A 25,341-nucleotide genomic window follows, 5' to 3' on the forward strand; every position below is an offset into this window, starting at 1 on the left:
TTATAACAGAGTAGACTCGGTTTGAATTTCCTCCATTTAAGACATATTTGGAATCAAGATACATGTTTTTTTATGCAGAATTGTATAAGGTTATAAAATATAAAACTAAAATTGTTATATTGAGGTATAAATGATGATGCCAAATATATTTTCTTTTTTCTCCTCTTTTTGTTTTCTAAAAAGTGATAAAGCTAAGAATAGCTTTTGTTTTTTGAGGTGGATACTCTGATTGGTTATCATATTAATGAATTAATGAAGCAATTTGTACAGTAATTAATGTATATTTAGTAGTTTTATGAACCTACACCTAATGTGAAGCATTGTTTATAACTAAAATTCTAGGCGTTAAATTCAGGAACTGATTGAAACAATAGGTTCCTGCAGACTATCAAAGATAAAACACACAAAAACATTGAATTCAAATTTAAGTTGGTGTGAGCATAGAGTAAGGTAATTCAAGTCCCTGGGAAGCCATGAGTAATATAAAGTTATCTGGGGAAAGGAGTAGGAGCAGGATATTCAGGGCAGGGTAAGCAACGTGCAGAATAGAATGTCATGAAATTATTGAGCAACATAATTAGTCCAGAGTCTAGTCATAATTAGTCTAGCAGTCTAGTGAATCTGGAGCCTAGGAGATGAGGTAGGGAAAAATAGAAGAGGTTGCTGGAGAGGTAGCCAGGTTAAAGACACACCTGGGCAGAGCTGTGGTTGAAAATTTGAAGTAGTGTGAAACAGAGAGGTCAGTAAATGGGCTAGTACAGTAGAATAGGCAAGGTTCTGAGCTAAACTGATGATCTTAGAAAAATGGAAAGGGAAGGAAAGTATCCAGAGCCATTTAAGCGTTGGAATTTATCGAACATTGAAAGAAGCCTCCACGCAAGACAATTCACAGGGGAGTTCCACTTTATTGCAAAAGGCTGTGTGCTTATATAGATCTAAGGAGAGATGGCAGGGCTTAGATAAATGGTGGGCCACCCGTTTATTGGCAAGTTCTTCCAGATATCAGTTCTGGAGCCCATGGAATTAGTTCTTATTGGGGCTAAGGTTCCCTGCCTGTGAGATTTGAAATATTGGCGCCGGTGGGAGAGTTCACACCCGCAGGAACTTTTCGCGCCAGTGAAAAAAAGGGGAAAGTAGGAAGGGAAGCTCCTTAGGCGCCATGTTGGGTTTTTTCCTGGGGTGTGGCTGCCGTTATACTTTTTCCCAACAAACATAGTGCATGAGAATTGTGAAAGAGAGAAACTTGGAACATTTCTGGGAATGATGGCTTGGAGAACTGTTTTTTGTTTGTTTGTTTTTTGGTTTTGTGCCAGGAATTGAACCCAAGGGCACTTAACCACTGAACCATGTCCCCATGAGAAATTGATGTGACTCCATTTTTGAGAAACCAGCCTCTACCTCAGAGCAAAGCCTGTCCAAGGAAGGAGGCGTGGCCCTTGTCCTTGGAAAAACCCACAGAGCACTCCTAGGCACATACCCACCCTGCTGAGTTGTTTGTCTGTAAATAACACCTGTGGCGCCAGGTGTCCCTGACTCAGGCTAGGTGAGGACCCATAGCAACCCCCTAGCAACCTCCAATCAGCATGAGACAGGGAAAATCTTGGGATGCCAGATGACCACCCCCACCCCCGTAGTTTATGGTAGTGTTAACATGTTGGGAAACCAGGTAGTTTAGTATGTACACCCCTCGTGCCTAAACCAATCAATTCAAAGGAATCTCCCTCTTGTACTAACTAATCATTCTTACCCAACTTGTTCCCTCCAGTGAATGTGCTAATCACATTTTAGAGTTGTTTCATGATTTTCCAGCGTTGTCTGATAATTGCTAAGAGATGCTATGATGTATGTGAAGTCCCTGCCTTCCCCAAAGAGTGTATAAAACTGCTGCAAACCCTGGGCTCGGAGCCTCTCAACATTACCAGTTGTTGTGTGTGTGCGTGGAGGACCGAACTAGCTCGCAATAAACACCTCTTTGCTGCTTAAATCGACCTTGGTCTCTGGTGGTCTTTTGGGGTTCCTGAACTCTAGCATATCACCCAGACCCTTATTGTATCTTATTTAAAGACAGGATCTCACTAAGTTGCTTAGGGTCTCACTAAATTGCTGAAGCTGGCTTTGAACTTGCGATTCTCCTGCCTCAGCCTCCCAAACTGCTGGGATTACAGGTGTGAACCATCGTGCTGGGCTGGATAACTGTTTTTTAAAGACAAGGTCAGTAACAGACAAGATAGTAACATTAGTCTGGTAAGTCAGAAAGTTGGCATATCTGTAGAAATATGAAGACAGGTGTTCCCTTCTGAAGCCAGGAAGATATGCATGAAAGAAAATCAGTGTTGGTGCTTTTGAGTAAATGTTTCTCAGCATTTAGCAAAATCCAAGGGAGTTGTTGAGAGTGTCTGAAGAATTAAGAGTAGCCAGAGAAGAAAGCCACAGAAGAAATACTAGAAAGCATCAGCATTTATAGGACACACAAAGGAAGACAATATTGGGTCCTGACTGAAGACAGTTCAGTTAGCCAAATCCCACGGTTCTATTAAAATATTAATGAAAATTCACAAGATGAGACCTCACTATAACTTTATTTTTTAAAATTTTTTTTAGTTGCCCATGGGCTCAATACCTTTATTTTGTTTATTATTTTTATGTGGTGCTAAGGATCTGTACTCAGTGTCTCATACATGCTACAACCCCAGCCCCTCACGGTAACTTTAGAGACAATACATTAAAAAAAAATGTTTGAATCTGTGAGGAATTTTCCACTGAATACAGAGCAGTTGGAAATAATTTGCATGAAATTCAGTCATTTACATATGTATTTTTTTAATCTCCAAAACAAAACTGTAGGACTAGATTAGAACTGGTTTAAATTCAACAAGAATGTAAGTAAAGCAGAGAACAACAACAGCAGCAACAATTGAATTTTTTTTTTAAGAGAGAGAGAATTTTTTAATATTTATTTTTTTAGTTTTTGGTGGACACAACATCTTTGTATGTGGTGCTGAGGATCGAACCCAGCGCCGCACACTGCCAGGCGAGTGTGCTACCGCTTGAGCCACATCCCTAGCCCAGCAACAATTGAATTTAAAGTTGGATTTGTTATACACCATAATCCAGCAATTTCATTATTGGATGGCTACTTACATTTATCAGGAATAGAAGAATGGCGGCTTTACACAAAGTAAACAAAAACCATATAGAGCTCAAAAGTCCACTGAGAGCAAAATGGATAAATGTATTGTGATATGTTTATTGAACAGAATGCTACATAGCAATGTATTACAGCCACGAATAACTACTTGAAAAAAAAATTTCAAATATCACGTCCAGAAGTAACACATAAAAAGCATGTGTTATGTATGAAGATGTGAATTTGGTGTCAACATACCTTATATATAATCAGAGATACAAATTATGGTATAATGGTGTAGTAAGAATTGTAATGCAAAAATAAATAAATAAATAAATAAATAGCATGTGTTATTTGATTCCATGAGGTTGAAGGACAGGCAACACTAAGGTGATAGAGGTCAAAAGAATGTCACCTTTTGGGATACTGATTGGGAAAGTTTGAGGGCAGTTTTTGTGTCTTAGAAATGTTCATATCTTGGTATGTGCATCAGTTATCTGCATGCATTTTTTTTTACTGTGCATAAGTTTTAATCTCAATTAAAAATTTAATCAAGGAGTAGGAATTAAATTATGTTAAGCATAGAATTCACTACAGTTGTGTAGAGTATAAGCTTGAGAAGTTCTCCAAGAATATTGGGGGAGAATGTGTCAGAGATTGAATTATGACAACAAAGAAAACTCAGTCCTAAAGATTCTCAAATTAGGATTGGGGTTTTGGCTCATTGGTAAAGTGCTTGCCTAGTACGTGTGAGGCACTGGGTTCAATCCTCAGTAAATACACAAAACAAAGTTTAAAAAAAAAGATTCTCAAATTAGTGGGGAAAAAAAGGAAAAATTAAGGATCTGAGAGGTGATTGTCACCATATGGAGGTTCCAAGAAGGTCTCTCTAAAGTCAGAAGACATTTCAACTCAAACTTCCAAGTTTTTGACTTCATTGAAAAAGATAAGTCAGGTCTTAACAAAGACAGGACAATCTTTACTGGGAAGTCAAAGGCAAAGGTATGCACTCTCTGAGCAGAACGCAGGCAAACTCAACATGCTGTCAAGACAGGCTTTTTATTTGGGTACAAAAATGGTGGTATATATGCGATCCAAAGGGATGGACTTCCCTTGGGACTGGGAAATTCTGAGCAAGATTGTATTTTCCTATTAGGGGGTCTGGTCTGATAGGTTTCAGCTTACATAAACATCTCTGGCAGCTGGGGGTCAATCAGGTTGTAAGGGTCCCGCGAAACGTCGGAGAAAGAGACCACCAAGTGACCACTCATGCAATTGGCAGAAGGGGGATTTATTGAACCAGCATGCTGGGGCTCCGTGCCCACTCAAGAAGGGAAAGCAGCCCAGAGCCCCGAGCAGGGGCTGAGCACTGCTTAAGTACACTTTTTGGGGAGGGCGGAGGGCTTTGTATACATCAGAACAAATCATCATGAGGCGCAGGAAAATTGAACAACAACTCCTAAACATGATTAGTTCATTCATTGGCGGGAACAGGTCAGGCTGGAGGGATAGGTCATTCCTAAGGAGGGGGTTACATTTAAACTGATTGGTACAGGCCCTGCAATGCCTATGTGTGACCACACAGAACCCTAAACAACCAAATAGTCAGGGGAAATATTTACTGGGCGGTTCTAAGCATTGTCTTAACAGCCTCAGAAATTTCGGGTTTTGCAGGTAGCATAGAAACCTAACAATACCTCCTTTACATTTTAACTCAGACCTTGCAGCTTAGAAACTTTTACAACACCTGGTCTTTTACCCTTTAACTTTTACGCTTTAACTTCAATTTCTTTTACCCTTACAAGGTGACTGGCCCAGAGGATACTGTCCTATCAAATGTTAGCTTCTGAAGTTAATGGTCTCTTTCTATTGAAGTCATGTTCCTGGTTTGCTGCATTCCAGAAAACTTATAGGGAACTGGAACATTAGAAAGTAATTTATGGCCTGTTTAGTGCATCCTCACATTTAAATCCTTTTCTATGCCTTATGTTCCTTTAACTGGATCATGAATTGTTTACGAGTTGTCTGTTCTATAGTTTAACAGGGATATTTTTCCTTTAAAGCTCAGTGTTCTCTGCATTACTAAATTTTGAACTCAGACTGAAAAAAAGACATATTCCTTCTGATCAAAAGGCCAGTTTTGCATAAAAAATTAATGACAAACTCTATCTTTCCATATGCTTGTAAAATGTCTGAATTTTAAGGATAAAGAAAAATGTCCTGATAGCACTGACTTAGAAGGATGGAGGAATGGTTTACCAACAAAATAATAAAAATGAGACAGCTCTAAAATAATGAAGCAAAACTCAAAATTTTGTATTCAGATATTGTATGTGAAGAGTAAGTTATGTTTTCTCAAATTTATAATCTCAGATCATATCATACATAATCTTTTTAAATGCTTAAGGATTTAACCTAATAGCCTAGGTGATAACTTGATGAAAAGAGACAGTGAGTATATTAGTTAGAGTAAGCTCAACTTCTATAGCAAATAAACATAAAAATGTATAATTTCTTAAAGAAAGGTATTTATAAATTCAGTAAAATATGCTAAGTAAGCAATTAGTCAAAGAAGAAGTTATAATGAATATTGCAAAATAATTTTAAGTGAAGGAACATGAAGATACTATATATTAAAATAACAGAGTGCTCCACAGCAATGATTAAAGGGAAATTTATGCTATTAAATGTTTATATTAGGAGCTGGGGTTGTGGCTCAGCGGTAGAGCGCTTGCCTAGTGGATACTGACTGTTATTGGTGACGAGTCCTGCTTCCCCACATGTTGAAGTTTGGATATTAGAGAAGCACGCCAAGGCAAGCATATGAAGCAGGGTTTATTTAAAAAGGGGTAACATAGACTTCTCCTGCGAGGGAGAAAGGGGCCAGGGCTAGTAACATGGTATCCCAGGATGCCAGGTGTTGTGTCCTTTTTATATGTCCTAGGATTCCTTTGTTCTCCTGCCTTTCCCCCCTTATCTTTCTTCTTCCTGTGGATTTGACTATGGCCAAAAGGTGGAAACAGGTGGGCTGAAGGGGGAAGGGCAGGATGAAGTAGCCAAGGACACATTAACAACCTTATAGCTCCCTGTAGGGAGGGGAAATGACCTGTCCTGGGACAGGTTACCTTGGCAACAGGTTGGAGCAGGGGCAGGTTCTTGATAAGATCCTTCAGGGGACAGTCTCCAACTTCCCAGACTCACTCAAAATTGGCCTCCTAGATCCGACCTGACTTGATTTACCTATATACCTATATACACTGACTACCTATCTAGCTATACGTGAGGCACTGGGTTCAATCCTCAGCACCACATAAAAATAAATAAAGGTATTGTGCCTATCTACAACTTAGAAAAAAAAATTTTTTTAAGTTTATATTAGAAAGGAAGAAATGTCTTTAACCAATGATTCAGGTTTCCACTTAAAAAAACTACAAAAGTAGAGTAAATTAAGCCAAAGCAAATAGAAGTGGGAAAAATAGAGAAGTTGGTAAAATACGAAAATAATTCAACAAAACATGCTTTTTCGAAGAAATAAATCTGATAAGCTTCTCTCCTGACTGACAAGTATGTTCATTTGAAGAAGACAAATGACTAATAACAGAAATGCAAGATGGTGCATTACTACAGAACTTACATACATTAACAGGATAATAGTGACCATTTCAAACAACTTTTTTTAAAAAAATATATATTTTTAGTTGTTGATAGATCTTTATTTTATTTATTTACATGTAGTGCTGAGAATGGAACCCAGTGCCTCACACATGCCAGGCAAGTGTGCTACCACTGAGCCACAATCCCAGCCCCTCAAACACCTTTATATCTATAACTTTGATAACACAGATGAATGGACAAGTTTCTTAAAGGACCGAAACTATTAAAACTCCCTTAAAAAGAAATGGATCTTCTAATAGGTCCTATAAATAGTAAAAAAACTGATTTGTAGCTGAGAATCTTTCATCTTAATAGTTAACAAGCAGGGTTGGGGGTGTGGCTCAGTGATAGAGCGTTTGCCTAGCATGCATGAGGCACTGGGTTCAATCCTCAGCACTACATAAAACTATTGTGTTCACCTACAACTACAAAATATTTAAAAAAAAATAGTTAGCAAGCTCAGATAGTCTATTAGGGTTCTCCAGAGAAAAATAACCAATGGGGTGTGTATGTGTGTGCAGGGGGAGTTTTATTCTTAAGAGACTTGGCTCATGTGATTTTAGAAGCTGGCAAGTTCAAAATCTATAGGGTAGTTCTGCAGGATAGAGACTCAGGAAAGAGTTCCAGTTCAAATCCATGGCTGACCGGCTGGCAGAATTCTCTTCTCTCTCTCTGGGAAGATCAGTCTTTTTTTCCTTTTCTGTTTTTATTAATGCCTTCAACTTATCTGATGAAGCCTATCCACATTATGGAGGATAATCTGCTTCACTCAAATTCTACTGATTTAAATGTTGATCTTATCTAAGAACTACCTTCACAGAAACTTTTATAATAATATTTGACCAAATATCTAGGTATTGTGGCCTAGCCAAATTACACATGAAATCAACCATCACAAATGGTAACACTGGTAGAAAATAATTCCATTTCTATACAACTATTCAAGAAAATAGAAGAGGAGGAAATATATCTTAATTCATTTTATGAGAATAATATTACATTGGTACCAAAACTTGAACAAATCCTTTCAAAAAAGAAAACCATATTCCAATTTTCTTCATGCACTCAAACATGATAATTTGCTATAGAGTACTAGTAAAGAAAATTTGCAACGAATGGAAAGAATAATACATGATGACCAAATGGTGTTTATTCTAGGAATGCAAGGCCAGCCTGACATCTGAAAATAAGGCAATATAATTCAGTTTATTAATAAATTAAGAAGAAAAAACAGTCATTTCAATAGATGTCAGAGAAGAAATTTATAAAGTTCAACACTCAAACATCATGAAAACTTCCAAATACCTAAAAATAGGAGAGATAATCCTAAACCTGAGGAAAGACACCTATTAAAAGTAACCTATAGCTAATATCATTTTGGGGGGCAGGGGCGGTGTAACAGGGGATAGAACGCAGGGGCACTCGACCACTGAGTCACATCCCCAGCCCTATTTTGTATTTTTAATTTAGGGACAAGTTCTTACTGAGTTGTTTAGTACCCTGTTTTTTGCAGAGGCTGGCTTTGAACTTCACTCTCAATCCTCCTGACTCAGCCTCCTGAGTCGCTGGGATTATATGCTTTCGCCACCATGCATGTCGCTAATGTCATAATTAATGATGAAAGACTGGACGGCTTTCTCCTAATGTTACAGGAAGAATCCAAGGAAGTCCACTCCCATCATTTCTACTCAACAATATACTCATAGCTCTAGCTAATACAGCAAGGTAATTAAAACACATACTGGAAAAGAAGAAATAAAGCTGTCTATTTGCTAATGATATGGTTATCTATACAAAAATATCCTAAAGAATCTGTGAAAATTCTACTAGAAATAATAAATAAGTCAAGCAAAGTCAACGGATACAAGGTTAGGTTAATATTTTAAAAACCAGTAGTATTTGTATATACTAAGAACAAACAATTGAAGTTTTAAATTATCTTCTTGTTTCTCCTCCTCTTTCTTCTCCTCCTTCTGGAAAGAAAGGAGGAGGGAGAAGGTAGGAAGGGAGGGAGGCAGGAAGGATCTAAAGGAAATATGGCTAATCGCTATGGTTGATACCAGAGTGTTTAAAATTTGCTCCATGTGCTTTTCTTTATACTTGAAGTGTTTTATACCTCAAAATGGTACTTTGTTCTTGTGAACAAGAAAATACATTAAAGTGTAAAAATCGTAATTCCCTCATCCAAAGAAAATTAATCTTAACATTTAGCTGTATATGTTCCCAGGCTGTGTCATACTTTCAATGACTGTGTATCATACACATAATAAATGTAGGTTTTTTTTTTTTTTTTTTTTTTTTTAAAGAGGCCAGCAATTTTCAAAACTGTGCTTACATTCATGAGGGGAATCATATTCAGCTCTGCATTTTCTCTTTTTGGGACGGCTTGTCTTCCTTGTATTTTGTCGCTTCCAGTATTTTGTCGCTGCTCCACAGTCTATTTGTCAGCATATTGCATGGACTGTCCTTCGCCTTGTTCTGTCCACCTCAATCCTCAATGGCTACCTCAATCCATCTCAGATCTACAACTAAATGGAGGCCGTTGCACGGCATTCCCAAACCAAGTCTCCCTGTAATCTGTTATTCACCCAGATCATTTTCCTGCCGTGTGAAAACAGGTCTCCAACAGTACCTTCCGACTTTCTGACACCCCTAATAAAAAACTACAATCCCGTCGGGCTCTGCTCCGGTCCCAACCTGCCCTCTTCGTCCCTGCGCCTGCGCGATCTGCGCGTGGACTACAATTCCCAGGAAGCATCGTGCGGCGGCCCGCGCTTCCCTGCTTCCTGCCGGGGCGTTTCCTTAGTATTAGTGGCTGGGGGAGTCGGAAAACTTTAAGGAGGAAAGAGCTTGAGGGCAACTTGGGAAGGTATTGGGAATAATTTTTATTGTTCTAAAGGAAAAAAGCATCATACTACAGCAGGGAGACATCTGTCTGGTTGTCTGGTGTGCACAGACCTTGCTCTTCTGAACTGGGAAGAAGGTCCTTGCATTGCACTTTCCGGCAAGCCCGGGTCGCTGCTTGCACTTGTTATTAGGAAATGTCATCCTTGGGGTTTGTCAGATCTCCCCTAGAGTGGAACAGGCTGACAATCCTGTTTTTTTTTTTTTTTTTTGATGTTGTCACTTTATTTTTATAGCCTCACAGAGATTTTAGTGGGAAGTTAGAAGACAACATGAGTAGGCTGCCAAAATTTTTTACCTTGGAAACCCGTGCACTGTGTGTGTGTGTGTGTGTGTTTGTACTGGGGATTGAAAGTAGGGACACTGTAACACTGAGCTACATCCCTGTTAATGTTCTTTTAATGTGTGGTTTTTCTTATTCTCTCTTTCCTTTTTTTTTCCTTTTCTTTTTCTTTTTTTTTTTTTTAAACAGGGTCTCGGTAAGTTACTGAGGCTGTCCTGAAATTTGTGAGCCTCTTGTTTCAGCCTCCCTAGTCTCTGGGATTATAGGCATGCGCCACCCTGCTGGGTTATGCACACTTCCTTTAACAAATTGTTCCTAGGTAGTTTTGTATTTTGTTACAATTGGGCCAGAACCCTTATTTTTCTGACATTTTAAAAAGATTATTGTTAACGTGTTCTGAAAACAGAGCCGTGGGGAGATACTTAAGGAGAAATAAAGAGTCTCCTTAATACTGCTTGACTAACCACATGTAATTCCACAAGTAATTCACAATCCCCACCTAGCTTCCCCAAAAGCAAAACGTTTGCATTCAGGAATGAGGGGGTTATCAGATTGAAATGAGCCACGGAGTGAATGGTGGCTGGGAGATGAGCAGTTAGAGGAGACCACAAATTACTAAAGAATATATTATTGTTGAATGGAAAGGTGGAATGTGGGCTTGAGACCCCATTCTGCCATTGTGATCTTTAACTTTGTGATCTCATCCAGTTTAATTTACCTCATCTGTGAAATAAAAATATTACCTGTCTTTTCCACTTGACAGTTTTTGTGAAGGTAATTTAAAGATATGTGGGCATAGTTCCTCAACTCCACAATCACCAAAAGTGAGTTGGTAGTAATAATAATGAGGCAAGTGTAATGAAGGCCAATGTTATTAGAAATGCCAGTAAAAAGAAAAGTTGACTGAGCAAAAGGAAGGTGCTAAGCAACTCAGTGAGACCTGTCTCTAAATAAAATACAAAATAGGGCTGGGGATGTGGCTTAATGGCTGAGTGCCCATGAGTTCAATCCCTGATACACCACCCCCACCCCTACCACCAAAATAAAAAAAAAAGAAGAGTTGAAATGGTAACTGCGGGGTAAGGATTGTGAGTAAAGTAAGTGAATCTGGGAAGGGCCAGAGAGTCTGGGAGCAGACAGATGGGTCAGGCCTCTCATTGGTTTCAAAACTTTAGGATGGTAGGAACCACATCTGTCTTGGTCACAGTTGTTTGGCAGTGTCTAGAACAGTATTTTGCACATGGTGCTTTTGCTTTTATATTTTCTGCCCAGAACACTCTTACTCTATGTCAGGGCTCCCCAGAGAAATAAAACCAGGAGGGGTGTATGTGTGTGTGTGTGTTCAAGTACATATGTGCATACATTAATGTATATACATGTGTGTATGCGTGGATATGCACATATATACACCATATATGTATAAGTATATGCATATACTAGCTGGTTATGTGTAGAGTCTAGGCTTGCACATACATGCATATATTAGTATACCTGTATATACGCATGAAAGACACACACACACACACACACAGATGAGAGATTAGGAATTTATTTGAAGAATTTGACATACAGTTGTGGGGACTGGCAAATCCAAAATCTCTAGGTTAGGCAGATAGACTGGAGACTTTAAGGTAGAAGTTGATGTTAGAATCTTGAGGCAGAATTTATTCTTCATTTAGGAAGCCCTAATTTGGTTTTTAAGCCTTTTAACTGAGTAGATGAGGCCTGTCCACATTATTGAGGGTAGTCTTTTACTTAGGGTCAAAGTATGTGGACATGGTTCCTACAGTCACATGTTAACCACATCTCCAAAAAACCTTCACAGTAATACCTAGATTAGTATTTGATTCAATAATCCAGAAATATAGTCTAGTCAAGTTGACACATAAAACTATCACATTCCTGCAAAAACTTTGTTCCAGTGTTGTCGTTATAACATTTAAAACTGCAATCCTACACGTATACCCGTACATTCCCAATCCTCCCCCATCTTAATTCACAGGTTTGCCCTGTACAGTGTCAGGGCATACTCTCTGTAGTTCGAGGTCTTTTTATTTTGTTTCAAAACAGAATGAAAATCTTTTTAACATTTATAGCCCCCCAAAACAGATTAATTGACATCAAATTCTTGAGTTTTCCCAAGCTCTCATTTTAAGCACAGGGTTAGTTGATGCTAAGTCAAAGCCTCCATTCATTTGCTTATGTATACACAAGAGAAAAAGTATAATCTCTGCTGCTGATATTCTGCTTATCAGGATTCTCTTGTTATTCTGATGTTGCTTTGGATGAGAGAGGTGCTACTGTGATCCAACTTTACCATAATTATTATCACATACAGATTTTTTTTAAAAGATCCAAAGAAATATATACTCTCATTCAACTCCAAATATGTCTTGTTGCTTAAATGTCAATATAATTTCTAATATTCAAATGGAAATTTTAATATTTGTTCCCCCTAATAACAGATATTTTTCTGATATTTTTTCCACATGTTCATCAGAAAATTACTAATCCTGAAAAAGGTATTTGGTCATCCCATGCATCACGCCTGACTTCAACTTATTGTGAGAGGCATTTGTGGTCATGAAAAGAAGTAAGTATCCTGTAGAAGAAAGATGGAGGCTGGATGTTTGAGGGTTTCTTATGGTCTGTTTTCTGTAGTGTCTGCCTGTAGCTAGTTATAACCTTTCCTGTTTATTTAAGGTGTGGGCAGATTGTGAAATAATAGACAGTTGGCTGCAGCATCTGAGTTATGTTTTTGCTTCTTGATTTCTGCTTTGCTCTGTTGTTTTGAGAAATAAATGGAAAGGAGAGTCATAGTCTAAGAATGATAAATTCTTTCAACTGTTCTTTCTTGACTCTGGGCTATTTCTGTACATATAAAGGATTATGGAATTTGGAGTAATATTCTTTTATTATTATTATTATTTTCTGTAGTGCTGGGGATTGGACCCTGGTCCTTGTGCATATAGGCACACACTCTACCAACTGAGCTATATCCTCAGCCTGGATAACATTCTTTTTGAGTATCATCCAGTTCAGGATGGCTGTGTACACATACTAATATGTAACAATAAATCCCACCCTTATGTACAACTATAATATGCCAATAAAAAATATAGGAAAAAAAATCAATTGACCATTAATGTGTAGGTTTACTTCTGGACTCCTTACTCTTTTTTAAAATATTTATTTACTTTTTAGTTGTAGTCGCATGCAATACCTTTATTTATATGTGGTGCTGAGGATCGAACCCAGGGCCTTGCACATGCTAGACGAGCACTCCATCGCTGAGCCACAATCCCAGCCCCTGGACTCCTTATTCTATTTATTTGATGTATAGATTTAAAAAAAAAATAGGACTGGGGATGTAGCTCAGTGGTTGAGTACCCCTGAGTTCAATCCCCAGTATCACCCCCCAAAAATACTAAGATAAAAAGAAGATAAAGAAAAAACTCCTTGAAAGAGTCTTTGTTTCTACTTCCTCCTTTCCTACTCTTTCTCAAATCTACTCTACCCTCCTGTCAACACTGCTGAAACTGTTCTTCAGTGACCTCCAACGCAGTTCTTAGTCTTCATTTTACTCACTCTCTCAGTTTGTGACACAATCGCTCCTTCGTGAAACCTTCTCTTCCTTTCTCATGTAAGATACTGCACAAAGTTTTATCCTTATGCTAGGACCACACAGTCCTGATGATTTGGAGTTTTGTAGAATGTGTGAGAAACTGAAAAGTATGAGTCCTCCAACTTTTCTTTTTCAAGGTTGTTTTGGCTACTCAGAGACCCTTGAAATTCCATATGAATTTAAGAGTCACATCATCAATTTCTGCAAAACAACCAATAAGTTTGACACATCTAGAAGTAACAGTGGCTGTTGTGTGGAGAATATGTTATAGAGAAACCAGGTAAGAGGCTACTTTACTGTCCAGGAGAAAGATGAAGATGGCTTCGAATGGGGTATCCACCTTAGGGTTGTCAAGAAGTGTTTGCCTTTTAAAGCTGCAGCTCCCTAAGTTTGCAGATAGCCTGTATATGGGCTGTGAACAAAAGGGAAAAACTAAGGTTGATTATACGTTGATTAAAAACTAAGGTTGATTATAAGGTTGACCCAGGCAACTGAGTGAATGTTATTATCACTTGCTAAGATGGAAAACCCTAGCCGTGCGCAGTGGTGTATGCCTGTACTCCCACAATCTTGAGAGGCAGAGGGAGGACTGCGAGTTCAAAGCCAGCCTCAGCAACAGCAGGGTGCTAAGCAACTCAGTGAGACCCTGTCTATAAATAAAATACAAAATAGGGCAGGGGATGTGGTTCAGTGGTTGAGTGCCCCTGAGTTCAACCCCCAGTACCAAAAAAAAAAAAAAAAAGAGTGAACCCTGAGGGAAGAAACGAAGTTAGAAGGAAAAATCAAAAAATGGGGGGCAGGGGCATGCTACATTTGAGATGCCTATGAAAAATCCATAAGGATATATAATTTTCTACTCTACACCCACACATATGCATACCTCCACATATATGGAAACAATTATAGTTGAAGATCTAAGTGAGTGAATAGATGACATGCAGTATCCTGAGATTAGATGAAATGAATAAAAGAGGGAGTGTGAATAGAGGAAAGATCCAAAGATTGATCATGGGATATTATACCTTTTAGAGGTTGGAAAGCAGATGAGGATAGAACAAAAGAGGTGCAGACAGCAGAAAGCCAGGAGACTTTGTGCAGCACCTTGGATGAGAAAGGAAGACAAGGTTTCACGAAAGAGTGATTGTGTCACAAACTGAGAGAGTGAGTAAAATGAGGACTAAGAACTGTGTTGGAGGTCACTGAAGAACAGTTTCAGCAGTGTCGAGGACAGGAGGGTAGAGTAGATTTGAGAAAGAGTAGGAAAGGAGGAAATAGAAACAAAGACTCTTTCAAGGAGTTTTTTCTTTATCTTCTTTTTATCTTAGTATTTTTTGGGGGTGATACTGGGGATTGAACTCAGGGGTACTTGACCACTGAGTCATATCCCCACCCCTAATTTGTTCTTTATATATATATATATATATATATATATTTTTTTTTTTTTTTTGTGGTGCTGATTGAACCTAGGGCCTTGTGCATGCCGGGCAAGCACTTTACCAACTGAGCTATATCCCCCCTATTTTGTATTTAGAGACAGGGTCTCACTGAGTTGCTTAGCACTTTGCTGTTGCTGAGACTGGCTTTGTCTTGTGATCCTTCTGCCTCAGCCACCTGAGCCGCTGGGATTACAGGCGTGTACCGCCCCACCTGGCTATCTGAGTATGTTTTACTAATGGAAAATTTCATGCACAAAAATAGCAAGATAGAGACTTCTACTTTCAACTAAAATGAAGTAACAGGGGCCATATTTACTTTCCTATATGAAATAACTGGAAAAAGACAAAAGATATGGAAGAGTGATTTGAAATACCAGAAACAGGCAAAAAAAAGTGATCTCTGAGAGGCAAGAAATAAATGAGTGAGCTGTGAGCCATGTGACTGCTGCAGCTTACTGATTTGAGACAATTTTCAGGCCTCAGCACAAAGACAGGTATAGAGCTTGGTGGACTCTTGAGTTAAGGGTATGCAACAGACACTGAGCATCTAGGGAGACCAAGGTAGCTAGAGGTCATGGGACAGGTTACTGGAGAGGAAAGAGCTACACAGAGAATTTTTGCACAAATTTTCCCTTGGTTATTATATTTTTAAATTATTTTTTGTAGTTATAGATGGACAGACTTCCTTAATTTTATTTGTTTATTTTTATGGGGTGCTGAGGATTAAACCCCGTGCCTCATGCATGCTAGGCAAGTGCCCTGCCGTGAGCCATAGCCTCTGCCCTTCCCTTGATTATTTAGCTGAGTACCTATTACTATAAACCCCACTAAAAGGATTAGAAGGAATAATGCCTGGTGCGAGCACACAGCACTGGGAATGGCACCTTTTCCTTCCAGATAAATTCGATGGCATTTAGTATAAAATTCACAGGGTTTTGCCTCAATAATGAGACTAAATGGGCATAGATAGAATACGGCCATGCCCCACCTATTTTAAACGCAAGATTCTAAAGATCATTGCTAAGTAACTTACTTTAGTCAGCTTTGTGTCACGGACCAAAATACTTGGCAAAAACTTGGAGGAGGGAGAATTTATTTGGGACTCACAGTTTGAGAAGTATCCATAGACTGCCAATTCCATTCCTCTGAGCCTGAAGCTAGGTGACACATCGTGGCTGAAGAGCAGGGTGGAGAAATACAGCTTACCACATGGTGACCTGGAAGCAGAAGGGGAGAATAGAAGGGGCTGCATGGAAGAGCAACCCTTCTAAGGCATGCCACCAGTGACCCCTCCTCTGGCCGTGCCCTACCGGCCTATAATTACTAACCAGTAAGTCCATCAGAGTAGGATGGACTGATTAAATTCAATCATTTCACCTCTGAATATTCCAGCATTAACACAAGGAGCTTTGTGGAGGACATCTCATCCAAACCAAAACAGTAACTTAAAAACATCCCAGGATAAAGTTCAAGACTATAGGAATACGAACATACCCAGTACCCTTCAAGGTAAAATTAGTAATGTCTGGCATGTAACAAACTTACCAAGCAGGAAAAGAAACAAGAAAATACAACTGTAAGAAATTAATCCATCAATGAAAACTAGCCTATAATTAACACATACATTAGAATTAGAAGATAAAGACTAGAAAAAATTATTACGACACTATTAGCTATCTTCAAAAAGATAAATGGAGATACAGAAGATTTAAAAACAAATCATAGAGATGAAAACTATAATATCAAAGATTAAAATGTAATGAGTGGGATTAATAGCAGATCAAACATCACAGATCACAGCCCAAGAAAAGACTAGTGAACTTGAAGATATAACAGAAACTAAAACAAGACACATAAAGAAAAGAGAATAACAATTGAAAAATGAACACAGCACCACTGAACTGTGAAACAACTTCCAGTGGCCAAATATATGTGAAACTGAAAGAAGGGTCTGGGCAGGAAAAAACATTTAAAGAAATAATAATAACCAAAATGTTTTCCAAGCTTACTAAAAATTATAAACTCATAGATTCAAAAAGTTCAACAGTTTCAAGCACAAGGAATGTGAGAACCACACAAAGCACAATATGGTCAAACAATTCAAAGCCAATGACAAAGTGATAAAGATAAAATATTAAGAGCAGGTTAAGTAGTTTGCTAACTACTATTCTATGTGGAACTAGTGAATTTAAAAAGGTGAATTTAAAATTCATGACCATGCATACTCATGAATCAGTATTGATTCACAGATTTAATGTAATCCCAATTACAATCTCAGCAGGTTTTAAAAAAATATAAACCAAGGGCTGAGCTCAATGCTAGAGTGCTTGCTTAGCATGCATAGGCTTCAAATTTGATCCCTACCACAGCTAGATAACTGACTAAATAAATTAATATTATTGCTGGGGATGGTGGCTCTCCTACAGTCCCCTAGTTGGGGAGGCTGAGGCAGGATGGTTGCTTGAGCACAGAATTTGAGACCAGACTGGCAACATAGTGAGACCCATCTCAAAATAAATACGTTAAAAAAGTTGAAAAGCCAAATCCAAAATTCAGATGGAAACAAAAGTACCTAGAATAGCCCTAACAATTTTTTAAATAAAGAACAAAATTAGATAGTTAACACTGCCCACTTTCAAGGTTTATTAGAAAAGTAAAGTTATCAGGACAGAGTGAAACTGTCCTAGAGATAGACAAATAAATCAATGGAATGCAATAGAGAGACCAGAAGTATGTCCACACATATTGACAATTGATTTTTTTAACTTTAGATTTATTTAATTTTTTTAGTTGTAAATAGACATAAAATCTTTATTTTATTTATTTATTTTTATGTGGTGCTGAGGATTGAACCTAGTGCTTCACACATTCTAAGAAAGTTTTCTACCGCTGGGCTACAAACCCAGCTCCGACAACTGATTTTTGATATAGATGCAGAAAATTTTGTAAAAGGATAGTGTTTTCAACCAGTGATACTGGAATAATTAGATATTGATATGCAAAAAAAAGAGCTTCAACCTATGGACAATATGTAAAAATTAATTCAAATGGATCACAGGCTTAAATATAAAACCAAAAATTTCTAGTATACAACACAAGAGAAAATACAACATGGGGTCGGGTGAAGATTTCTTACATACAACATCAAAAGTAGTATGCATTAAAACATTTGATAAATTGGACTTACCAAAATTAAAAGCTTTGGGCTGGGGATGTGGCTCAAGCGGTAGCGCGCTTGCCTGGCATGCATGCGGCCCGGGTTTGATCCTTAGCACCACATACAAACAAAGATGTTGTGTCCACCGAAAACTAAAAAAATAAAATAAAAATAAAAAAAGCTTTGCTTTTTAAGAAAGGAACTGTTTCTTCTCCTTAAAAGACACTGTTAAGAGAATAAAAAGACTAGAAGAAAATATTTGAAAATCATTTCTGATAAAAGATTTACATCCAGAATATTTTTAAAAACCTCTTAAAACTCAACAATCATGGATGGCATTTGCAGGTAAATGGATGGAATTAGAGAAGATAATGCTAAATGAAGTTAGCCAATCCCAAAAAAATCAAATTCCGAATGGTTTCTTTGATATAAGGAGGCTGATTCATAGTGGGATAGGGAGAGGAAGCATGGGAGGAATAGATGAACTCTAGATAGGGCAGAGGGGTTGGAGGGGAAGGGAGGGGGCATGGGGTTATTAATGATGGTGGAATGTAATGATCATTATTATCAAAGTACAGGTATGAAGACACGAATTGGTGTGAATATACTATGTATACAACCAGAGATATGAAAAATTGTGCTCTATATGTGTAATAAGAATTGTAATGCATTCTGTTGTCATATATAAATTAAAAAAAGAAAATAGTTCAGTAAAAGAATGAGTAAAAGATTTAAACAGAAGCTTTATTAAAGAAAGTTTGCAAAAGAAAAGTAAGCACATGAAAAGATGCTCAAGTTCATTAGTAATTAAATGTAAATTAAAACCACAATGAGAAATCATATCTATTGGAATGGTAAAAATAAAAAATCTAACTGTATATCAAGTGTTGATTAGGATGTGGAGGATCTGGAACTCATACACAAGAACAGCAATATAAAATTATACAAATATCTCTGAAATACACTGTTTTTAGTTTTTTAAAAATTTAAATGAATACCTGCCATCTGATCAGTCATATCATTCCAGGTATTTATCCACAATAAATGAAAGCATATGTCTACTTAAAGACCTACAAAAGCTTTATTTTTAAGAGTCCTAAACTGGAAATAACCCACATGCCCATCAACAGAGGAATGGATAAACAAACTGTTGTATAAGTAATACTCAGCAATAAAGAAAAATGAACCGTTTCTGCATGCTGCGGCAACATGGATGACTCTCACAATTTTTATTCTGTGTGAAAGAAACAAAAGAGAGAGTACATATTGAATTATTTCATTCATAAGATTTCTATAAAATGAGCCAGGCACCATTACTTGCATCTATAGTTTAAGCTACTTGGAAGGCTGAGGCAGGAGGATCACTTGAACCCAGGAGTTTGAGGCCATCCTGGGCAACATAGTAAGACCCCATCTCAACAAATATTAGAAAATGGAAATGCAAAGGGGAGGGAGGGGGAAGGAGGAGGTGAGGTGGTAGGAATAATGGTGGAATGAGTTGGACATCATTACCCTAAGCACATGTATGAAGAAATGAATGGTGTGAAAATACTTTGTGTACAATCAGTGACTTGAAAAATTGTGCTCTATATGTGTAATATGAAATGAATTGCATTCTGCTATCATGTATAACAAATTAGAATAAATAAATAATTTAATAAAAAAAAGAAAATGTAAATGCATAAGCTGGGCATGGTGGCACAAGTCTATAATCCCAGTGATTGGGAGGTTGAGGCAGGAGGATTGCGAACTCAAAGCCAGCCTCAGCAACAGCAAGGTGCTAAGCAACTCAGTGAGATCCTGTCTCTAAATAAAATACAAAAAAAAGGAAGGGGATGTGGCTCAGTGGTCAAGTGTCCCTGAGTTCAATCCGCACATACCAAAAAAGAAAAGAAAATGTAAATGCATAGATGGTGACACATCAAATTAGTGGTTGACAGGGGCCGTAGAATAGGAGGGAAGAGTTTCAATGGGGTACTAGGCATCTTTTGAGAGTCATAGATATATTCATTATCTTGAATATGTGATGGTTTCACTGGTATGTTGTGTTCATACTTATTAAATTCCACGTATCAAATATATACACCTTATTATATGTCAATTATAGTTCAATAATCTTTTTAAAATTTAAAATGTAGCAAGATAAATATGTAATAGTCCCATCATCCAGCTTCAATTATTTTCAGCATTCCGCTCTTCTCTTTCAAGGATTTTGCTCTCAAGGGGAGCAGGGAAATGGTCTGTGCTTAGAAAAATCTGACATCACACAAGAATTTTTAATTTTTACTAAGGTGGGACTTGCTACAGTGTGCTTATATGTAGATGAGGGGAGAGGACAAACTGACACAAGAGTAAGAAGAAATGACTAAGAGTCCTTGAGTGGCAGGAGAGTCTGGCTGGTGTTATGTGTGCAAGGGAGGGATGAGCCGAGGAGAAGAGAATAGTTCATTTATAACAGAAGGGAAGACAAAGACATGAATAGGTTCACTTAATAGGTCACACTGACTCTTTGTTACTGATGATGATAATATCAGTAATTGAAATGAGAATAGTTAATAGGCCTTTGTATTCATTAATAAGATGAGTCACACAAATTTAGCAGTGCTTGAGTTTCTTGGATGAAGTTTTCAACAAAGTCATCAATAAGTATGTTATAGGTACAGATTTCTCTGTATTTTCAGCAAAGAAAAGACAATGGCCCTAATCCCAACTCTCATTTGGTCTGAATTGGAGTAATCAATTACGCTAGATGTTGGAAATTCCTGTCTATATATTCAGTGTAAAAATTAAATTGCCATCCAATGTTTTTTCAGTGTTGTGATATTTTACAAGTAATTACTTTTGTTTCCTGTTTCCTGACACCTTGTTAATACCACCATCATCACTTTCACCACCACTATCTTACACAACAAAGGTAACAACAATTACCATTTATTAAGTGTTGCTAGGCGTCACTATCTCCATCTTCATAACAGACCTGTAAGGTAGATGGTAAGATTAGCCCCTGTTGACAGTTGTGGAAAATTAGGCATCAGAGTTAGGCTATTATGCCAATGTCACACCTCAGAAGTATGAGAGCTAGAATGAAAATCCAAGTCCACGTGACTCTAAAGTTCTTGCTCTGAAGAATTATTAGGCTCTATCATTGCTCCTTATAAATGAGAAGTTTTACTGGCAAGAGTAGATATATTCATATTTCTCTCCAATTCTAATTTATTGTAAAGATCACATTTTGACAATGATAAAAGAACTCAGAAGAATGAAAATAATTAATAGTTCTGACATCGTGTTGCAACAACTGTTTTCATTTTTCTCCATTTCCTTTTGATCCTTATCCATATGTACATATTTTGCATAGCTGTAGATGCGATTTTATATTCTGTTTTTATGCTTAATGTTATACCATTTTCCTTGTTCTATTTCATCTTTAATGGATGTATTATTCCATATAGAATGGAATGTTAAAATATTAAATGGAATATTAAAAGATTAAAATATTGCATTTTGTTAATGTGTGATGATTAGTTAATCAATAACCTACAATGGACAAAATTTGTTTCCAGTCTTTTAGTTTCATGATCTAAGCTGAAACAAACTGTTTGATTTTCCCCTATCTTTTGTCAGTTTTTTCTTAGAATATATTCCCAGGAGTAGACCAAATAAGAATTTGAACATATTTATAGATTTGATACTTTAAAAAGGATAAAATTAGGAGAGCTTATATCATATATATATATATATATATATATTCAGTTATAGATAGACACAATACCTTTATTTTACTTGTTTATTTTTATGTGGTGTGGGGGGTCGAACCCAGTGCCTCATGCATGTTAGGCAAGCGCTCTATCACTGAGCCACAGCCCCATCCCAATAGATTGTATCTTAGATCAAGGTAGATAAATTTTATAACTACCAAGAACAGATTAACTATATGAATTATTGTTTAGGAAGACCACAATTGAAGAAAAATTGGGTATGACTGCTAATGGCTACAAGGCTGATTTTTAGGGTGTTGAAATATTCTGGAATTACATAGTGATGATGGCCGTACAACTTAATGAATGTATTAAAAACAATTGTATGTATATATTGGAAGGTGGATTTTTGGGGATGTGAATTATATCTCATTAAAGCCATTATAAAAAATTAGACAAAGTTTCTGATATTCCTATTAACAGTATTAACAATTGCTGTAGGGGAGTTCTAGATTCGGTTTTTATATTTGGATTCAGTGTATCATAGTGGCTAATTAATTAGATTACTAGGGTTTGAGCTGTGGTGTTGCTGTTTATCTGCTGTGGGGCCCTTTGCAAGTGCTGAAGGTTGCATCCTCTAGAAGCTGACACTGAGACAGAGTTTGAGGTGCAGAATGCTTGTTGAGGACCAGTGGGCAAAAGCAGGACAGGGCAGAGGAAGGGGTAGAAGTGAGATGTGAGCCTGACAAACCCTGGACCAACCCAGAGCTCTGATGAGACTGGGTGTGTTCAGGTTGGTATGGCTGTAGACCAACCTGGAGCTCTGGACTGTCAAAACTCCTACATTGAACTGAAATGGTCAGGCCTTTACTTGGGCCCAGCTTAGTGCTGTGTAAAGAAAACTGCTGTGAGCTGGCTTGAGAAGGGAAGGCATTACTTTAAGTGAGGGGCTCTCTGCTGCTGGGGCTGACTGCACTGGTCCACTCCCCAAGCTGGGCACCAAGGCCTGCCTTGGCCAGTGGCTTGGGTGGCATATCTGTGAATATCATAGCAAGTTGCTTTGACCTCTTTTGCCTTAATTCTCTCACCTGTGAAACTGAGATAATAGTAGTACTTCTTTGTATTATTACAGAAATTAAATGTGATTATGATTATACATGTAAAATATTTAGAACGTTCCTTGTTATATGATAAATGTTTATAAATGTTTAAGAGATGTTATTATTATTTTCTTATTACTCTACTAAATAATATAGTCAGCTTTTCCCAGACTATGCTAAAGAATTACAATGCAACATGTATACTGAGAAAGATTTGAAAATTTTTTAAAAAAGAGACTTCAAGTTGTGTACAATGGTGACTAAGAAGTAATTCCAGTGACTAAGAAGGCTGAGATAGGAGGATCTCGAATTCAAAGCCAGCCTCAGCAATGGTGGGGTACTAAACAACTCAGTGAGACCCTGTCTCTAAATAAAATACAAAATAGGGCTGGGGATGTGCTCAGTGGTTGAATACCCCTGAGTTCAATCCTGGTGACAATAACAAAAACAAAAAAACAACAACCTAGGCTTCATTTTTTAGAAAGTTTTAGGTTCACAGCAAAAATGAGCCAAAATGCCTGGCATAGTTGCGCACACCTATAATCCCAGCAGCTGAGGCAGGAAGATTGCAAGTTTAAAGCCAGCCTCAGCAATTTAGCAAGGCCCTAAGCAATTTAGTGAGACCCTGTCTCAAAATAAAAATATAAAAATGGCTGAGGATGTGGCTCAGTGGTTAAGTGCCCCTGGGTTCAATCCCTGGTACAAAAACAAACAAACAAAAAACCAGAAAGCCAAAAATACAAAGGATTACCTTATTCTTCCTCCCCATGGACATGCACATCTTCCCCTTCTAATCTGGGTACATTTAAGAAAAGGAGCAATGGCATCTATTGGAGGTGACTTTGAGGCCAGAATAGGCAGAACCTAAAAGGAATCATTTGAATAATGTGAAATCTTCCCTGCCCCCAGTTTCTCCATTATCTATCTATTTATGACTGATATTTCTATCTCATTCAATCATTTGTGGTTATTAACACCTCCGAACAGTGAACATGGGTTTATTGGATCCTTCCTGCTATGACAGTTAACTGAGAACAGAATCTCATGTTGAGGAAATTAGTTTTGATAAATAGATTTGGGTTATAGTTTTAGGATGGTGGGTGGGAGCTCCTCAGTGCAGGAATTTGGGGGCAGTGGGCCTGCATGCTGTCAGCAGCAGAGCCTGCACACTTGTGGGGAAGGCAGCCTGAGCTTGTGGATGCCTTGCTTCAGAGCTGTGTGGGAGGATCAAGAGAGGAGGCAAATTCTCCAAAAGGGAGGGTGAAAGATAAGAAGCAGCCTTTGCTTAGTCATAGCTTTGCCTAGGGATGACTCTAAGTATGGTTCTACAGAAGGGAAGCCAGCCTAGATATTTCACTTTTAAATTTTTGGTTCAATTTCAGTTTTTATCAAAATTGTATGGGAGAAAATTTCTAAGTTTTGAAACAGTTTTATTTTTCATAAAAATTATCATACACTGAAATGGACTTTTGGGAGAGGATAAACAATCTGCATTTTAACACATGTGTAAGTTCCCTCTCTTACACGTGTGTTAAAAACCAGAATACAGAACAATTCTACCACCACAAAAAACACCTCTCACAACTACTGATCTATATTCCATTATTACAGTTTGAGACAGCTCTGCTTTTAATAGTCTTCTGTTTTATCTTCACAGAATTTGTAAAGATTATGGGCTTTGGAGTTGGAAGGAAATGCTTCCTCCTCCGCTGCTATGTGTGTGATTTGGGGAGATTAACTTAATGCATGTGGGAAGAAAAGGTAACACACTCATAGGGTCTCCTCCCCTGCCCACTGAGGATAAGTCTGTCTCTGTCATCTTGACAACCAGGCCTTCCTCAACAGATCAAAGGCAAGTTAAGCAGGGGTCTAGACTAGTGTGATTTACAATGAAAGGACAGAAAGTTACTTGAAAAAAGAAAATAGCAGGTTTGGCAGGTGAAATGAAAACAAGGCAGAAAACAAAAGAGTGATCATAGGCTGAGGAACCTGCCTAAGGTCATATGGATAGTGGGGGGTGGGGGGGGGGGGGAGCCAGGCTTCTAACCCAGGTGGCCCTGCTCCTGACTTTGTGTTTCTACCTACTTCATTTTGCAATACAGTTGTAACACATGGAAACAAGGAGTTCATGTTGTCTTCTGTATTTTACAATACACTGAATTATTCTGACATTTTTATTTTCTTTACAAAAAATGGACATTTTGAAGTATCACTTCAATTTTTAAATTTAAATATATAAATATATGTTTCTCATTATAAAATGTCCTCTTGATGATTTAGGGCTCATATTACAGAGAAGTCTAGTTTCTACCACTCACTCCTACCTGGTTCTTTAGTCCTTCCCTTAGGTGATTATT

The 25,341-nt window shown here is 37.7% G+C and overlaps 2 long non-coding RNA genes across 2 annotated transcripts; one reads left to right on the plus strand and one right to left on the minus strand.

Moving 5' to 3' along the window:
* Positions 1-9,596: 9,596 nt before the first annotated feature.
* LOC124075584 (uncharacterized) lies at positions 9,597-19,631 on the plus strand. Its single transcript, XR_006846109.2, has 4 exons — positions 9,597-9,650; positions 12,469-12,561; positions 13,731-13,873; positions 19,214-19,631. It is a non-coding gene; the product is annotated as an uncharacterized LOC124075584 (long non-coding RNA).
* LOC131423232 (uncharacterized) lies at positions 11,540-18,339 on the minus strand. Its single transcript, XR_009224406.1, has 3 exons — positions 18,217-18,339; positions 16,137-16,246; positions 11,540-14,005 (listed from the first exon to the last, which is right to left on the minus strand). It is a non-coding gene; the product is annotated as an uncharacterized LOC131423232 (long non-coding RNA).
* Positions 19,632-25,341: the final 5,710 nt, after the last annotated feature.

The sequence above is a fragment of the Marmota monax genome, unplaced genomic scaffold, assembly GCF_021218885.2.
Source record: "Marmota monax isolate L192 unplaced genomic scaffold, Marmota_monax_Labrador192_F-V1.1 WCK01_AAM20220418_F8-fsc00113, whole genome shotgun sequence".
NCBI classification, from domain to species: domain Eukaryota; kingdom Metazoa; phylum Chordata; class Mammalia; order Rodentia; family Sciuridae; genus Marmota; species Marmota monax.